Below are 18,903 nucleotides of genomic sequence, written 5' to 3' on the forward strand. Positions count from 1 at the left end.
TGCTGTGACTGCTGTTTGTTTGCCTGGGACAAGTCAGATTTCTGTCCTTTTTGTCTGACATTGGGATTTGGAAAAAAATGCCTTTTGTTAACTGTAGGGCTGTGATGAAAATCTCACAAACTCCCACAGGCTTTCCCCTTTACTTCCACTGTGTTCCTGACCATTGTGTTTTATAGAGTTGCTGAGAATGCTGTGGCCATTTCTGGGACCCCAAATACAACTGGGATTTTTTTCCAAGGTATTTTCTGTTTCATGCCTTTAGGGACTGTGGTGTGAAGATCTAGCACAATTTATTTTGGGGAAGAGAGTATCAGCAGAGGCCAAACTGTTCTTTATTTTTGGTCTGCAATTGTATGGCCCAAATATATAATAGAGTTTGTCTTCTGCAGGCTTTTTGCAAAACTCTAATACAGATTGAAACTCTTTTCTGTCAATACTTCAGATGGGCAATAGCAGCTAGCTGTGGTGACATGTCTAAATCTTTTTTCTCTGTAAATTAATGCTCATTTAACCATGTGCTGTGGTCAGATGTGGAGATAAGTTGTAGCAATAACAGTGTATGGGAATTTCAGATGCACAATTATTTCTTTATCTGTAGTATCTACCTCTTTGCAGAGAGGGAGAATATTACTCCAGGGAAACTCTTGATAATATTTGGGTAGCTAGTTGAGCATTTTTATTCTTTTTGTAGGTTGCTTTGTTTTGCTGGTTTTTTTCTTGTGAGGATGGAAGAGTTGGGAGAAACACGGGTGGGAGGATGTTGGTTGTTTTGTTATGTCAATCAACAGTAACATCAAATATACACACTATTTTTTTAAAATTTTTGTGTTTGGGTTTTTTTTAGTCAAGTTTATTTTATTATTTTTTCCTGGTGGTACCCATGCTGATAACCTTTTGTTTAGGACAAATTACTTTTAAATTAATTTTTAATCTTTCTCAACCTAACATGTTTTCTTCAGCATGCACTTCAAAAAAAAGTTAGCTGACTCTCAAGAATCAAACCTAGTAAGTAAAAAGCACTAATATTGTTGATAAAGTCTGAAATGGAAACTGTCAAATGATTGAAATTTTATTTGCTTTTCCACTTATTTGTGACTTTGAATATAAATTAATTCTCCTAGCAACCTGGAAAGCTGGACATTTATGGGAAACAGGGCCTAAAAATCCTTATGTATTTTGGGTAGCCTTCCTGGCAATACTTCCCTGCTGAGATGGAAGTCAGAATTCTATTTTGCCAAGTATTGCTTATATTAACTTCTGTTTTTCTCTAGGGGAGTGGGAAGGTGCTTTTATGTCCTACTTCTTTGTTCACCGACTGATTCATGCAGGTAAGATCATCTCCCTCTTTTATGTGGTCATTCCTTCCTACCTGTAGCTTTACAAACACTTTTTCCTTTTGTTTCATGAATTTCTTTGGAAACCTTTCTTGACCTGAAATTAACAGAGGCCTCATTGGTTATTCATCTTCTAATTATCATTTCCCTTGCTTCTTGGAAGCTTTATTGTTATTGCAATTTTATGGTGTTTTTTTTTTTTTTTTAATTTGTTTTTCCTATCCTAAATGTGTAGTATTGCTTTGACTCCTGCTTTTTGCCACTGGTCATCCTTTGTAGACTTATAGAAATTTTGGTTTTGTTTAATTATTACTATTGCAAACCTGATTTCACTCGGCTATGCCAAAACATTATTCTGGGGCTTCCAGCACAGGGGTTTTATATTATATCCATCCCAACAGTAGCTGAGTTTCTTACAAATAACTCCATTAAAAATTGTAAAATTGTAAGACAGGTTTCTATGCTTACAGTATTTTTCATTTAGAAACTGTCTCTCACCTCTCCTTTTATATGGAATGCAGTTCAAATTTCCATAATACAGTTTCAATACAGCTTCTTCTAAAAGTTGACTGAAAACTACTAAAATCATCAAGAGCTTCAGAGTCAATTGTTGTCAGAAATAACACCACTCCTTTTTGTTGTCTGTTTTTAACCACTGCTTGAAGACAAAGAGAAAGGCAACATTTAAGTATTTTTCGGTTTCTTCCATGCTTCTGGAGAGTTTCAGTCCTACTGTTAAGTTTTAACTGCTTTATTTGTGGAGTTTCCTCTAGTTACTCCAACTGAGCAGTGTTTTTGTTCAGAAATCAGTGAAGAGAAATATAATAAGGCTGCTCCTACTATCCTTGTCTGCTTTCTGACTGGCCTTAGCATTGCTTAACACCTAGTGTCTTCCTATTTAAAGAACATACTTGAAGTTCCTTAAGCCAGGATCTAAATTTGTTATAAAATCCACCAAAGTTTTATTAACTATATCAAGGTGAGTAACAACAAGGCTCAATCTAAACTATGATATCTCATGGAATACCCCTTAGCCATGCCATGATACTAATTCTTCTTCATTTTTTTGGAAGAGCAATTTTTTTCTTTTTGAAAGTTTAAAAAAAAGTTGAGATCCTTTTTCTGAAGAAACTTCACTTGAGAGTGATGCTGTGATATTATTTCTGGAGGGACTGTATATGTGGACAGAAAACCAACTTTTTCATTCAGTCCTTCAGCTTCTTTTGTCCCTACAGATTCATAGAAGGAGTCTGAAATCAGCAACCTGCAAAATCTTATCACTTCACACAGCCCAACGTAGTACAGGCAAAATGTATAATTAAATCAAAAATATTGTAAATTTTACCTAGCTTTTCAGACTGTCCTGTAAAGTGAAAGACAGGAAAGGTGTCATTTGTCTTCAGAGAACTGATCATAACTTGAATAATAAAATTCAGATGTAGGAAAATGGCTATTATGTATGAATAATTGCAGTGAGTATTTCCCATTTTGCATATTTGATGCCATATCAAAATATATTGCAATGTAATCCACAAGATCAAATACAAAAATAATACTTTTAATTAGAAAAGAGCTTTTATTCCACTTGTAATAATGATTATCAAAAATATATTCTTAAAAAATCTGCACTTTATTCAATTAGAAAAGCTCAATTAATCAACAAGAACCAAATGAGTTCTGCTCAAACTAATGAAACATAACACCATTTACTCCCTTTATCCATTCATTTTTTTAGAGGTCAGTTTTGTGACTGTGCTGCTGTCAGGCTATTTCAGTACTGAGGGTTTTTTGGAGGGATATTTTTTTTTTTTAAGCCTTCCAGTCCCAGCATTTAGAATGAAGCTGCAGAAGGATTAGTCCATCTTGCAATTAGCTCATGTGCAGCCACCAGAGAGCCTGGTAATAACAGCTTCCGACAGGAATGGATGGTTATTGAAATAGAATTCTATCTCCTGTAGAAATAGTGGGGAATTGATAAATTATTATTCTATAAATTATTAAATCTATAGACATAAGATGACCATAAGTTCAGTTCCTTCTCATCAATTAATTAAATGAGGACATACACCCATTGTTAGCATCTGCCTATTAATTTAATAATTTATTGAATAATGGATGCTGCTAATACAAGGTTGAACATGACAATATCCATCTTCAGCGCTAGTCCAACATTAATGAGCTTGACACTGCATTAGCCTCCTCCATCTTTTTGGCAAATGTCTTTATTTAATATGGTCCAGCAGAATGTGTTGTCCAGATTTGTAACCTGGCAGGTCCTTAATTTCTGACAAATTTCTGTTCCACCAAAAATTTGGCTTCACAAAAGGCACCAGGTTTTTGAGCAGCGAGGGAGTGTAAAGCTCTAAAATGGTGCTGTGAAAATAAAGAGGAAAGGAACAAGACTGATGTGTTTAAATAGGACAGATGAGTAAAATGGCAGCCCTAATGACAAGAACTGACTAGCTTTTGGGAGAATCACTTGGTAGATCACGTACTCTTAAGCTTGATAGTAAATTTCAGATTTTTTCTTAACTTCATTCAAGATTAAAAGAGTTCTCATAAGCCGTCTTAATACCATCATCCCCTGTTTGAAGAGGATGGGATTCTCTCATTTTTTTTTCAAATTGTTGCAGTTTGAGCACAGTTCAACAGTAACACAACTGCTGCTGGATCTAACAGAAGGCATTGATGTTATTTTCAGTGCTCTGAAAGCAACATTTTCTGGTGAAGCTGGCTTCAAGGTAGGTGTGCTGATGTACTGATGTACATCATTAAAAGCTAAACCAAATCAAATGAACACTTGCATATCCCTGTGACCTCCTCAATTGTGTTGTACAGAGCTTCAACTGGCTCTTGCAGGCTATATTGATTATATATTATCACATACACCAAATGGTCTTTGAAAATCACATTAACTAGATAAATGGCCTAAATACATTTAATTGACTTCACATGCTTCTCTTCAATAAAATGGAGCGTCAGAAAACAACTTACATTTGAATTTATTTCTCTTATCTGCAATGATTAATCAAAAAATTGTTTTTACCACTAGATAATCACAGTTATATGGTCCTGGTGATATCAAATAGAAGATGATGTTCAGGAAAATTAACTGAATTCTAATTGGCTTGGACCTAAATGAATAAAATGGATAGAAAACATCAAGCATGAACTAACTGTATAATTATTTCAGATATAACAGGCCATATTTTTAGGTATTTGAATTTCCTTTGTAAAATGGACACTTGTAATGGCTGCAAAAGAAAAAGAAAGTGATTTAATCATACAGTCCTTGTTATTAAGACTTTATACTGTTACTTGTGCAAGGTATTAGCAATAATGAAAATATGTTACATTTCTTTAGTTAGATGATCTTTGATTCCAGGTCTGTGAGCAATAAAGTATTAAAGAATGCACATTTTATCCAACTAGGAAAAACTAAATATTTTATCATAAGAACAAGCTTTCAGATTTTTGGCAGATTCTTTATTATTTTGATATGGATAAATTGAAAAAAAACCCAAAAAAACAAAAAAAAAACAAATGGTCATCCCCTCCCAAAAATGCATTGAAATTGTTAAAAGACTTATCTTGAGCAATGCCTTCAGATAATTTTTTTTACTCTTCTTGTACAGTGGTGCATTACCAAGTCTCAGATGGTTCCTGCAGATGTGACTAATGACATATTCATAATTTTGACAGAGCAGAAGCAGTGGCAACATCAGAATAAGTCTGGCCTTTTTTGGCTTCTTGTAAGGCAGACTCTTATTGAATACACTTGATAAAAGTTTTCCCTGTAATGGAATAAAATTTTGTACCCTAATTTGGACTTTCATAGGATGCTGGCACCTATGAAAAGACTTGTACGAATTTCCGTGGGAAGAAGCTCCTGATGTGCAGCAGCAACATGTGAAGATGCCCCCCTTCCCTTAAAAAAATCCTATCCCCACTACAAATTCAATCCAGAAAACTGATATATTAAACTTATAACACTGTATGTCACAAAAGTGGATGAGACTTTTTTGTAGCATCATCAACAGTAGCTTCCATACAGACAGTATTTTCTAGATGTGGCAACAGATGGCTCCACTTACTAAAAGAATACAACCTTATTCATATTTACATTCTCTTAGTCTTTCCTTCAAGCCAAATTCACTTGCAACTCAGCCCACCAGGGAAATTAAAGCACAGCCTGAGACAGCAAGACTGGGGATTACAAGAAAGGCATACCTGCATTCATGAGAGGTCCTTGCCAGTTCCACCCTGTGCAGAAAACTGCTTTAATACCTCTGCTGCTGGTTAGCCCTCAGAAAAGAGTATTGAAGGAGTAATGAAGTGACACATGTGCTTTCTGCTGTCCTTTCAAAGAAGGATGAGTTTTATCTCCTTAGCAAATTGTCCTAAATATGTAACAGAAGCTTTACTTCTAAATCAAAGATAAAATATTTCACTGAAAAGGGATTCTCTTTACTACAGCATATGCATGTTAGAGCTCTAGAATGTATAGGATGTGCCATGTGAAATATCCATTAATCACATATATATACACACAGACATATTTTATTTATTTTTTTATTTCTGTGTAAAATAAGAAGGTACGGAGAGGAGGATGAAACAGGAATGCTGGAGTAATACCCAGCTATGTGTTACCCATGAAAGGATGAATAAGTAGTAACATTGTGATTTATTGGGATAATGGCACAGAAATTGACTTCCCCTGTCATAAAGTCGTGGACAAGCTCTTTTTCTCTCATGTTAATCATAAGTCACCATTTTGCTTTTATGCTTGGAAAGAAACACCTCAGAGTACCTCAGGCAGTAACCAGAGAAAGAATGGTTTTCATCCAAAGGTCAAGCCTTAATCTTACCGGAATTTCCATTTTTATACCATCTGGATGCAGGTAATACAGCACAGTATTTAGATCCAGATCACTGTTAATAGCTCTGGTGACAGAAACTCCCCTAAGGGTGAGAGCCTTTAACAAGGAAATGTCAGTGCCCCACTCAGACAGAAGCAATCTTCTGTGAGATCTAACAGTGATTTAAGTGACCACCATTGGGATGTCATGGTACAAGTGTGTGATGTATCATCAATACTGCAAACACAAATAAAATCTGTCAGGGAGAACTGGGAACTAGATAGAAAATACTGAGTTTCTCTAACTGCATTGACTAAAATGCTCTTGGTTAAAAGCCAGGAAATCTCACATAGTGCTTGGAAATAGGGCCCTTGGCTGCTGTTAGCCCAGTTGTATTTGGTCTGGATCTCAGACCCTTCCCTTCTTCCATGTCACTGATGGAGAAGATCAAGCAGGAAGTCTTGCTGTCCAAAATGCTGTCCAAATGGCCAGTGACATAGCTACAACACAGTGGATTTTGGACTGAAGTTATCCTATGCTTATTCTGTGTGATGGCATGGAAAACACTCAACATGACTTGGGATGTTGCATGGCTGTCTAATGGATTCTTGCTGAGTGTCCTTGCCTTCTGCAATGAGGATGAAGTCATTCAGGAAAACACCTCTTCAACCTGCTCCCATCAGAGGCTCTGGAGTGCCCTGAGCCCTTCTTTCAGGCTTTTCTCAGAATCATGCTCCAGTTCAGTTTTAGATTTTTTTTTTATCTTTTTTTTTTTTTTTTTACTTCAGAGACTTTGAAAGAGCACGAAACTCAGGACAGCTCTGGGACACCTCTGGGCACTGCAGGTATGAGACATATTTTTCGTGGTAACAATTTTAATTCATCAGGAATTCAAATGGGCAGAAAGATGAGAAAGAGCCCACATAAAGACCACTGACTTTTATTTGGGAGTTACTCTTATTGATTAATCTTTCTGCCTCCACAGGTCATTTGCTTTTAGTAATGACAATTTTTTATATTTCTATGAATTCTTGTTATTGCTAATAAGCTACTGGGTTAGCTGGATCCTCCTGGATCAATCACTGTAAATGGTTCCATTCACATTCACTCCAAATGCCTAATTTTTGTGAATTATTTGTACTTTCTCATAGACTGAGAACAATTTTTTGTCCTATATACCACTGTTACTACTTCTCTCAGAGGAACTTGGTTCAAAGTCACCTGCCTGCCCATTTTACATTACTTATTAAACTCACATATAGCCAAAATTTTTTTTGAAAAAGAAAAAATGTTTGTGATAAGTTTTTTGCCATATAGAGAAATGTATGGAATCTTAGAACAGTAAAGCTGCAAATTGGTTTGTGTGCTATTCACTTTTACTGATGAAGTAGGATAGAGGCAAGTCTAATTTTGGGATGCCTCTGCTTTTCTTTCTGAACCTCTGGATATTTCATAGCTATCTATGTAATTTCTTTGACAAGATTGAGGAAACCACCAGAAATTTGTTTCAGTTGTGAAATGTTAATTTTACTTCAGATGTCATAGGAAACTTATATTAAAGTAAAGTAGCTCCAACTTGAGGCAGTGGAACAGGATGCAGTCTGTGCTTGTAGCTGCCCTCCTGTGTGTGATGCTGGAAAAGGGAATATGATTATTATTATTATTATTATTATTATTATTATTATTATTATATTAATTATCATTATTATTACTACTACTACTACTACTACTAGTACTACTACTACTACTACTACTACTACTAATAATAATAATAATAATAATAATAATTTGGGGATGGTGTGTCTTGTGCCCAGCTCAGCTTTACAGGAGGGATGGAGGAGTCAAGTTTGTTCCCTGACTCTTCACAGCCAGGTAACATGTGAACAAATTCTGCTCAGTGGGAGTGAATCACAGAGGTGCTTACAAGCAAATACCCAGAGAGACTTAAAGGAGGAACAAAAACATCCTTTTCCCTTGTCTACCCCAGTCCAAACCAATTAGCTTTCAGTTTTGGTGCCCCAGGCAGTTTCCCTGCTTCCAGCAGTGTTTTGCAGGAGGAATTTGAGGGTTTTCTAAGTTCTGGTGCCTCTGAGAGTTGCTTCTGGAGTAAAAACAGTTTATGCTTCCTCCATTCTTCAATGCACTAAGGGCACCATCCAGTTGAGAAACAGTAAAAAGAGTAATTAAAAATAATAAAACAATGTGATGCTGCTACTAACCATCATCTACAATGATAACAGTCTGTAATGTACTCTAATTATCTAATTAATTATACTAATAATCACTAATTAATGAATATTTTAATAGATTGGGAAAATGTGCTTTTAAAGTGCTGCACTCTCATTTGTCTGGCTATATTTGTGATTTGGCACTGAAAATGCTCATCAGAAGAAACACCTCTTGTCTGCAGCACAACAGATTTCCTGAGGGGCACGCAGGAGTCAAAAGACTTTACTTTCCTGCAGTGACTGGGCAAATCTTGAGATCACTTGAAACAGTATTGGGGAAAGACTGGCATTTTCCTTTCAGCCATGAAGATGCTCATCCTATTCACCAAATTGCAAATTTGCTCAGAAATGTTTCCAAACAATGACTAAAATGTCTCTGGAACAATCTGAATATATAAGATTACCACTGCGCCTGGAAACACCACAAATATTTGTCTAAGCTGGAACAGACTTTTGATTTTTTAAAATACATATTTATTAATAGGAAAACTTTGTGGTAGGCTTATTTTTCTCATTATGTGGGAGAGCTTCCTTCCTGCTTGTGTATGTGTGCTCACTGCTAAAGTGCATTATAAATTCTTTTTTTTTTTATAGAATGAGTCTCTTCTAAATTTGCAAAAGCCACAACTTCTACTCATGGAGTTGCAAAAGTCTTATGAGTGGTATAAAAATTATCCCATAATATCCCTCAGAGCCTTGAGTGGGGATGGTTGTCCTAAACCAGTCTTCAGTCCAGGGTGATTGTTTCTTCTCATGTGTGAGAGTCAGCTGGGAAGTGTGGATTTTAATCTCAGTCATGCCATTGCATTGCAGCAACAGTTATTTCATTGAAGGAGTGTTTTTATCATCCTCTTCCCAGGTGGGGAAAGTAATGCATGGTAAGGAATGAATGATGCCTGGAAAAAAGCATTATGCTTGTTTCTGATTTATATAAATTATAGGCAATCTGAAGGATGCTGGGATTGACAGTTTTTTGTGGGTAGGATGTTGGAAATTTAGTTACAAAGAACACTTGTTCTGTACATAAACTTGAGACTTAAATTTTTTTAACTATTTCTTGTGTTTACTAGAAATCTGGGCTGAATTTATGTTGAGTAGGGGGTTGTTTTCTCTTTTCTGATTTCTAATTTATCTAAAAAGTTAGGTGTTTTTACGGTATTGAAAGTACTCTTAATAAAAAGGAGAAGACTCAAAGTGAGCCAGCCTCTCCCTTCCCTGTTTTTTCTCACTTAGTCAGCTAGTCGTAGTTGATTGCATCTTATCTATACTTGAACACACTCTATTTAATCAAGATTAAACTTGCTTTTGCAAGTTGCAAAAACCTGTCAGTGGTAAAATTAAGAACAATGTAATTTTTAGTTGGCCACTGTATTTACCAAAAGCCACAGAGAATGAGTAAAAGTGTTTTATTAGACAGCAAAATATATTTGTGAAAGACAAGCTCTTTTCTTTCCCAAGGGCTTTCAGCTCTAAGAACAAGCTATAGGTTAGACTGATAAGAAGTGGGAAAACCAGAGGAGCAAAGAAACAGAACAGAAAACTTTATGTATATAAATCAGTAAAGAAAAAGAAGCTTTTTCAATAAACAGTTGAAAAGGTAAGTAGAAGCTCAGTTGGACTATGACTATAGATAGAGTTCCAAAGGAAAGAGAATATAATGAGTCTGAATCCTATTTTATTAGTCATGGACCTTATATTTTTCCCTGATGTTAAAAAAAATTGCAGAGAAATCAAATCTCTATCCTCAATAACAAGAAATAATCATTCTAGAACAGTTGCAATAATTCAGTATAGGAGCCCCTGAGTAATAATTTCTGGATTTCTGTCATCATCAAGATTCCTGAGGATGGGTAAACTGGGTTAATTAGGCAACCAATCTCCCTTGGGAGAACTGGAAAATCTCTCCAAGCTCTGAGCTTTGCAAGCTCAGTGGACTTGAACCCAGCATAGGAACTTCTGGTCTCCACTGCTCCCACATTTCTCTTACACATATTATCAGATATTAGATTTTTCTTTAGGAAGCTGGGGAGCTGAAATACTGCAACAAATAATCTCCTTGTAATTTTTTACTTAGCTGAGTGTACCACAAGGTAAGAAGAAGCTGTTTTTTTTTTTTTTCCAAAAAATTCTGTGAGCAAGTCTTTACTCTCAACATGATAAACTTTTGAGCATTTTTGGAAAATATTCAGCTGCATTTTCTCCCTGTGTGGCTGGGTAAACCATACCAATAATCCTAATAATCTGGCTCAGGGGAGAAAGGCTGTCCTGGTCAGGATGGGTCAGGCTGGCTCTTTCCTTCCTGCTGCAAGAAAGGGCATAAGCACTTTTTTTTTACTGCATATTTAACCATTTTGGGAAGAATGGGCAAATGGCTGTGGATTTTGTACTTTTTTGGATGTTTTTAGCCTATAAACAACTGAATCAGCTTTGAATTTTGTCTGGTGCTTGAATGGCTCAGGCAGAGATTGCTGAGGCTCTGTTTACCACAGCTCAGATATGGAACAGCTGTTAAGCTTCTGGATTTCTGTAACTTTGTTAATATAATTAAGTTGCATACAATTCAGTGTTCCAATCTAATTTTTCAGTGATGCTGCTTTTGACATTCTGGAGTGAACATTATCGCCCCTCTGTACAGTTGAGATTCAAACATCTTTTTTTTACCACTGAATTATTTTCTTGTCTTTTCGTTTAGAGAAACATGTCTTTCTAAAAATTTCATCTTGCAAGAAAGAACATCCCCAAAACATTCCTACTGCATACACATTCAAAGAGTTCTCTGTTCAGAAGCAGAAGACTAATTGTTAGTGAGTCACTTTAAATGTCTGATTCTGTTAAATATATTGCAGAGGAGATCTAAGCAAAGATAAAAGGAATTTTAATCCTGAACTGAAGAAAGCAGCTTTACAGTAATAACTCGACCACACAAGGGAGGAGACCCTTTTGTGATTTGGACATGAAGTTATTGTTTTAAAATCTCCTTTGAAAAAAACAGATTTCACTGTTTAATGTAACCCTTACTCCAGTTGGGTTTAACTCAGGATAAATATTTTGGCTTTTTCTCTGCAGGTGCAATTTGATATTGACACATGTACAATGATTCTAGTGCTGTTATCCTGATTTTCTTTGTGTCCTTTAATCACCTGCTGATCCAATATTTCCTCCATTTTTTTTCCTCCTTGTGCAAATACTCAGTGACCTCATCTCATCCCGAGCAGACTGCAGGGCAGCTGGCAGCCTTTACACGTGATGCTCTTCTCTCCTCCCTCCCCACCCCCAGACACTGGGGTCTGAATAGTTCTTAATGAAATTTACATATTCATGAAAATAAAGTCTTAAGCACAGGAAACCAACATGCAGATTTGCATTAACGTTGTAAGATCTACTGTTCAGGGTTTTTATGTGCAAAATGTTCTCATGGCCGTGTCTGCATTAGTCCAAGGTCAATCTTCCAACAATGGCCATGTGCTTTTATGTGCAGCAGATCGACACTTGTGCGTGTGTTTTGCCATTTCTGTTGGTCTCACATGGTTAGAAATGTGCATAAGTTTGATAACCTTTTCCCACCTTACTCGTTCCTCATTTCACAGGTATGGACAGATGAACTGTCACAGGTATGGACAGATGAGTTGACTTCCTCATGAGCAAGGAGAAGTTGTGCTGCAGAGCCAAAAATTCTTCCTCTGGCTACTAACCCAGTCCTTAGCAATGTGGCTGAGAGAGGATTTTGCTGTATGTAATGTCTTCTTTACAAATTCGTACAGAAGTTTTGCAGTTGTTCAAGGACAAATTAACAGCAGCTATCTCCTGATTTTCAAACTTTTTCTAGCTTGCACATGTGAATTGTGTGACCAGTATAGAGTGCAAACCTTGGATTCCTGTTCTGCAGGCATCCCTTAATTCTGTATCAATACTCTGAGAAAGTATTCTTTTGATTTTTTTTTTCTCTCATCTCTTCTTTAGAAGTCCCCTGAGGGTAACACCAAGCCACTCATTTTCCTCATTCATCTAAAAATCAGTTGTTAGAAACAAAGTCTGGTATTGTTTGTCCTAACCCAGTACACATGGAAAATAGTGTTACCCTTCTTTTGTGACTTTTTTCTTATTTTCATATTTGCACACACAAGTCTACTCTACCAACCTTCTTACAAAATAATGCCAGTCCTTTGATTGTTCCTTGGCTGTAGATTTCCAGATTTTCCACTCTTTCCTATTGCTTTCCTTGGGAGTTTTTCTCATTTCCAGTTCAAGCTGGTGGCCTCCCTCTTCGTTGGTGTCCCCAGCAAGTCCCTCCACTTAGTTAAGGTTTCATCACATTGTGACTTAGCTGTCAGCCAGCACATGAACTCTAAAGTATTCACCATGAAGCAAGACAACAAATTCCACTTGCTGAACGTTGATTTCTGAATTTCATGGACGCCCACATAAGCACTAAGTTGTGTTTGGGGATTGTTTTATACCCTCCTTGCACCTCTGTCCATCAATCACCATATCTGTAGAGTTCACCTCTTTTGATCATCCCTTTGCTTCCTCTTTTGGATTATTAGGAGTAGTACTTCTCTTGGTCTTGTGTTTTTAGTGAAACTTTATACATACCTCTGTGTTATTTTTTCTGAATTTCCTTATTTTTATTATTACCTTGTCCTCTTTGATTTCTCTTAATTCTGCTTTACTCATCTGAGAATGTCTGATCATAACCTAAAAACAAATGAGAAGCACATCTCCAATGAGAATGCCACCAGCTGCACAGTGACATTTTCAACATTTTCTGTTCAGACTGCATGACTGTCATGTTACAGTATGAACATAAGCAGAAAATATTCTCAGAACTAACTGAACATTCTCCTTGGACCTTTCCACTGTGTCTCATGCCATCATCAAAAAACTATGCAAACTTAGTGTTCTTCAGTTTCCATTTTGCAGATGTTCAGGTTGTATATACACAGAATTGTTTTACTTAAGCTAATGCAGGTGGCATTAACTCTGGAGGCATAAATCTAAGCTTTTGGTACAAGAATTCAAGGAATCTGTCATTAACTGCCTACTTTCTTTGTGTTACAATAGTAAGATAAAAGTTAACATGAGAGTGCTGCACTGTTTTGCAACCATTGCTCCACTTTGGTGTACAGGTATAATCTACAGCATTAGAAGAGAGAAATTGTGTTTTCAATTTTTCCTGTATTTTTGTTAACTGTAAATTTTATAAAGTGGGTACGTCATCTGAATCTGCAGAAAGAGTACTCTAAAATTTTAAAATGCATCTCTATGCAAAGCCTGCATGACTTTAACTTTTTCTCTGCAAGCTTTCAAATATCTTATCTTTAGCACATGTCCAAGCCATGTTCTGTAACTGGTCTACTTGCACTTTCTCCACCCATCTGTTTTCTCTTTGATCACATTCTTGCAAAAGAATGGAGGAAAAGCAATATAAATCTGATGGTCTTTCTTTCACATAATCTGTGACTGTGATTTTATCTAATAACTTATCTAACAGCTTTGTTTTTAATTCAGGCTTCAGAAAAATTTAGCTAAGTCAAATTGATCTCATGACTGCCATGTAAATGAGCATTGGCATCTACCCTCATTCTGCTGAGAGAAGATCAATTTTTAAGCTGGGTAATTTAGGCATAGCTTAATATAGAGAAAATTGACTGGTTGAAACATTTATTGTCCCATATAATAAAAAAAAAAATACATGAAACTTCAGCCCTAGTAATGAAATCAGTGGTTATTAAAGCTAAGGTTTTCAGTTACCACTAATATAGTTACCATCAAGTCAACTGAAAATCTCATGCTGCCTCCAGAAGGACTTATATCAGACTTTTAGGTAAGAGTATACAACATATATATAATTGCTTTACTCTCAGTAAACGCATAACTTTTCTTTCCCATGCTATATCCTTGAATGAGGTCAAATATAGAAGATGGTTCTTTAAAACAGGGGATTGTAACGTGAAAGAGGTAACCTAGAATACTGGGAGTGTAGTTTTTAATATAAAAATGTATTTTCTAAGTCTACCTTCATAATTTTGTTTACTTCTCAGACCAATACATTGCAGGGCTGCTGATCTGCAGGTTAAGGGTATATGTGTGGGAAGTTTGTCATTATTACTTCAGCTCAGAAGAATGTGCATATTTCTACCAATGATATTTGACTGGAGATAAAATATTGTTTCAGATAAATAAAGGGAAGTATTATTGTAAAAAAGAGCCAATTTTTTTAAGGTTTCAATATAGTCCAAAGCTTTTTTCACTGATAAAGAAATCATAAATAAAATTAAAATAATGTTATTAAGGGGGAAATGTAGTGAAAAGAAAATAATAGATCAATAATAATTGATCCATTTCTTTGAGTCTTAGAGATAAAAAATTAAAAATGTGGGGGAAAATGATGCATTTGTAAGAGTGAATATTGCATCTCAATCAGGAACTCTAAGAGTTAATACCAAATTATTCAAGTAGTTTGAACTAGCCTGTGATTTTTTTGCTGCTTGTTAGATATCAGGAGAGGGAGCAGATTGTCTTGTTTTTAAAAGTGTGATACAGTGTCATGTGTGAAAGTCAAGCTGCCTTTCCTCCCTCTTGGAAGCTGTGCTTGTTTCTTTTATTAGTGGAAATTTAAATAAAATTTACAATACCTTGATATACAGTAAAATGTGCTCTAACTTGTAGAGACCGTGCCTACTGCTGATAACTCAGGAGTGCTAACTATAGAGGTTAACCATTCCTGACCCTCTTTTTCTAGTATTTTACTCTCTTCTGAAAAAAGCCAGGACTTTCAGACTTATTCTGGCAGGAATTTGGGAGGGTTAAACCCTTTGGTAGCATATGCAGAATGAGCAGAAATGCCAGCTTCATTGTGTCAGTCTCAAAGGAAATTTTTTTCCCTGGAGCAGCTGTCAAGGGAACTAATGAAACACTGAGCATTTGTTAACTAACAAGATTGGTGAATAGTGAATAACTAATTTACATGGCAGGCAGCAGCTTTCTATGAAAACCTTCATTTTTTTGTGACTGTGTGTGTAATAATGGTTGTTATCACTACTGTCATTGGGAGCAGACTGTTCTCTTTACCTCTTCAGCCCCTTGAAGTGGGCAGAGGGAAACATGGGAGCAATACAGCAGAGCAGTAGTTGGCATGTGATAGTAAAAAATTTTGCTGCAGCTCTTGCCATTATTTTGCAACTGGTAGAGGCACAGGCAGCTGAAGTATTGACAATTTATGTGGTTGGGTGGGTAAGAGCTGCTTTTCTACTGTCAAAGCCCAGGGCAGCAGATGTTTACATTAACAGGGAAATATCTGAAAAACAAACCACTCCTGATTGCCTGATGGAGACTTTTACTATTTTATAAAATGCAATTCCACTACTTATTATATTTACAAGCTTTAAGATCTAGTCTTGTAGTTGACATTAAGTCTTCTGGAATAAGTCTTTTTCTTGTTTTAGCAATATGTGTGATGCTGGAGAATCGTGATGCATGGCATGATGCTGTATGTACTTTTTATATTTATAAGCTTTAAGATCTAGCCTTGTAGTTGACATTAAGTCTTCTGGAATAAGTCCTTTGCTTGTTTTAGCAATATGTGTGATGCTGGAGAATCGTGATGCATGGCATGATGCTATATGTATGCAAAAATAGCCTGATGTGTTTACTTAAGGAAATGAAAGAACATAGATAAAGTATCATGAAAGGGATGTCCCAAGAGAACTAAATCTGCTAATATGTTTAACATAGGCAGAAGCTGGACAATAATTTGTACCACACTTCAGAGACTCACTGATGGATGGGTGAGAGATGGTATAGACAAGTATACGTATTGGGCAGGAATTCTGTTTAAAAAATGCATTAACTCTCACACTTTTCCTACAAAAGCAGATGGCTGTGTAACATACTGCAGTTTCAAAGCAAACTCATAGTGCCACAGGAGGGTGTTCCCTTGAGTAATGAAACTGGTTATATTAAAAAAAAAACAAAAAAAAGGTAGCTTACCAGTTGCCTGAAATAAAGATGAAGGAGAGAGCAATAGGCCTTATTAAAGAGGCTGACCAACCTCATATATTTGATAATGTCCTAATAAATGTGCCCGCGAGCAGCGGAGTGGATGGACAGGTCTGAGAGTGTCACCTCAGTGGGGACAGGGGGTGCTCCCTCCTGCCAGGGCTGGTGAGGGGCAGCCAGGCTGCGCACAGAGCTGCAGAGGGGCTGTGTGTGATCACAGCTCAGCGCTGTGCGCGGCTGCTGCGTGTGTGCAGCAGCTCCTCGGCAGCACCGACCGCAGGCAGCGGCTGCGGGACTCCAGGGCATCCCTCTGGCTGCCCTGTACCACCTGGACAGAGCCCCCAGAGACACTGGCTGTGATCCCTGTCCATGGAAAAGAGTTTTCAATCTTACAGCATGAATTACAAGCTCTGAGGGTTTGATATAAGTAATAATTAAGTGTGGCATGGGTGCAAAAGTAAAATTTTAGGATTCTAGATGAGGGGTCCAAAGGGGACAAGATGGAGGAAATTGGGTGTGTCTTGTCCTTTTCCTCCTTCTTCATGCCCTCCATGTGTCACTGTGGTGTTGGCATTTTTCTGTTGGTTCAGGCTGGGGACACACTGTTCAACGTAGGTGACAGATATTGGTACGTTATTGTAAATCCAGCACAGGGAGTTTCTGGTATATAATGTTTGCAACATCCCACTGAAGGACGGACCTGTGGCAGGGCAGCAGAACATGTTAGAGATAAACAAGAATAAACAACCTGGAAACCAGCACAGACCAATTATGGCTTCTTCTTTGGCAATGGGGCTGAAAGACAGAGACTTTCTACAATCTGGGAATCATCAATACCACAGATTCCAACAAGTGGCTCCCAAAACAACCCTCAAAAGGTTTGAGTGGCATCCCAGAAGGTGCAGAGGGCATGGCCATGCTGGGCAGCTCAGCAAACGAAGCAGAACTGTCCGAGGCACTCAGCTCTTCCGTGGCACAGGTCTCTTTGTGCTGGGACAGGTCCGTGTCTCACAGGGGAATGCGGCTGCTGCCGAGCTGGATTCAGCCAGGGAGATACTTGGGCTGGACTGATGGGGAATTATAACACAGGGATGTGGTTTAAATAGTGCAGAGCCAAATGGGATCCCTTCTCCACTAAGAGCGACAAAATTAAATCCTCTCTGTAAAGTAGACCCTCGCACCCATATCTTGGCGCCTACAGCAGGGAATCTCCTTTTTTAATTTAAAAAACAGGGACAGATGGTGCTACCCACATCTCTTTCCAATTCCTTTTATTCCACAGCCTTTTTGTGAGCATACTTGAACAGGATCTGGAGGGTTAAACTTGCTTCTCTTCCTCTTGGTCTTGATCCAATTTCAACTTAGTCCTCATCTCCTCCTTGGAGAGTCTGTGACCCACAAGGTGTTATCAAACTCTGGATAAAAGGTAGAATCCACCCGTGACTGGTATGAAAACTGTGCCACAGTGCAGAACAAAATGGTGAATGACTGCAGGGGCAATGTGCAAAACTGACTTCTTGTTACAGTGGTTGTCTTTTACTAGTTGACTATAACAAAGGATTCCCTTTTTAAAGGCAAGTAACCATATTCAACCACATAAATTATAAAAGTATATATTTTTTTATAGGTAAACCATCTCAACAAGAAGAAAAAAAAAACAAAAACAAAACAAAAACAAAAAACAACAAACATATCTACCCGACAGCAGGTACTTTCAAGATTTTCATACCAACTGATGTTTTGTAATGTGTTTGCACAGAAGGGGAAAAATGGATGTACCACACATTCTTCTGGAATGCTAGGTCATGGCACATAGTGGGACATAAAAATGGCTTTGTCACATCTGCCTTTCATCAGATGCCAGTCCAAGAAATGGTCTGTTAAGCTTTGGAGATATTAGCAGAAAAGAATAGCTAAATTTTTGTATATTTGTCAGGACTGTGTATGCTGCAGGCCAAAAGGCTATAGCAAATCTGAGTATGCCCAGGAAATATCTTAGGCAACAAATACAATTTAACATAAGCTGGGTGCTTACAACTTTTAAATGCTTTTCATGTTCATTGATGTCTTGGTAAGACAAATTTCAAAATCTGTCCATATGCAGACAATAAACACCAAGGTCCTGCACAAGTTTATGAAGTTATTTTCTAAATCTCCATGTATTTCCAGTGTTAGGGGAAATCTGACTTCAACCATAAGCAATGCCAGTAGTATGAATATCATCTGTCACTATTCTGAGAGGCCCCGTCCCTGTCATTGCCCCTCAAGGACATCCTAAGTCAGAGTCCAGCTACTGAGAGGTGAAATTCTGAGTGCCCTTAATTATCCAAAAGAAAGTAACACTTATAAAGTTGTGGTAGTGACCAAGGAGTCTTTATTACACAGTTCAATAACTTCTTGTGCACTCCATGTCTTCTGCCAACTCTATTAGCTACTCGCTCTGACAAGTAATACATTTAATAAAAAAAAAAAAAGAAAAATACC

General features: G+C 37.1%; 1 long non-coding RNA gene across 3 annotated transcripts in view; it reads left to right on the forward strand.

The window, feature by feature from the left end:
* LOC110472836 (uncharacterized) overlaps positions 1-18,903 on the forward strand; it is a 79,238-nt gene that overhangs the window by 38,548 nt on the left and 21,787 nt on the right. For all 3 annotated transcript variants that reach the window (XR_014954299.1, XR_014954307.1, XR_014954338.1), the window contains exons 3-5: positions 1,272-1,328; positions 3,968-4,075; positions 6,982-7,038. This is a non-coding gene — a long non-coding RNA (uncharacterized LOC110472836). The remainder of the gene's footprint in view (positions 1-1,271; positions 1,329-3,967; positions 4,076-6,981; positions 7,039-18,903) is intronic.

This window comes from Lonchura striata, chromosome 1 (genome assembly GCF_050655825.1).
Source record: "Lonchura striata isolate lonStrDom1 chromosome 1, ASM5065582v1, whole genome shotgun sequence".
Lineage (NCBI taxonomy): Eukaryota > Metazoa > Chordata > Aves > Passeriformes > Estrildidae > Lonchura > Lonchura striata.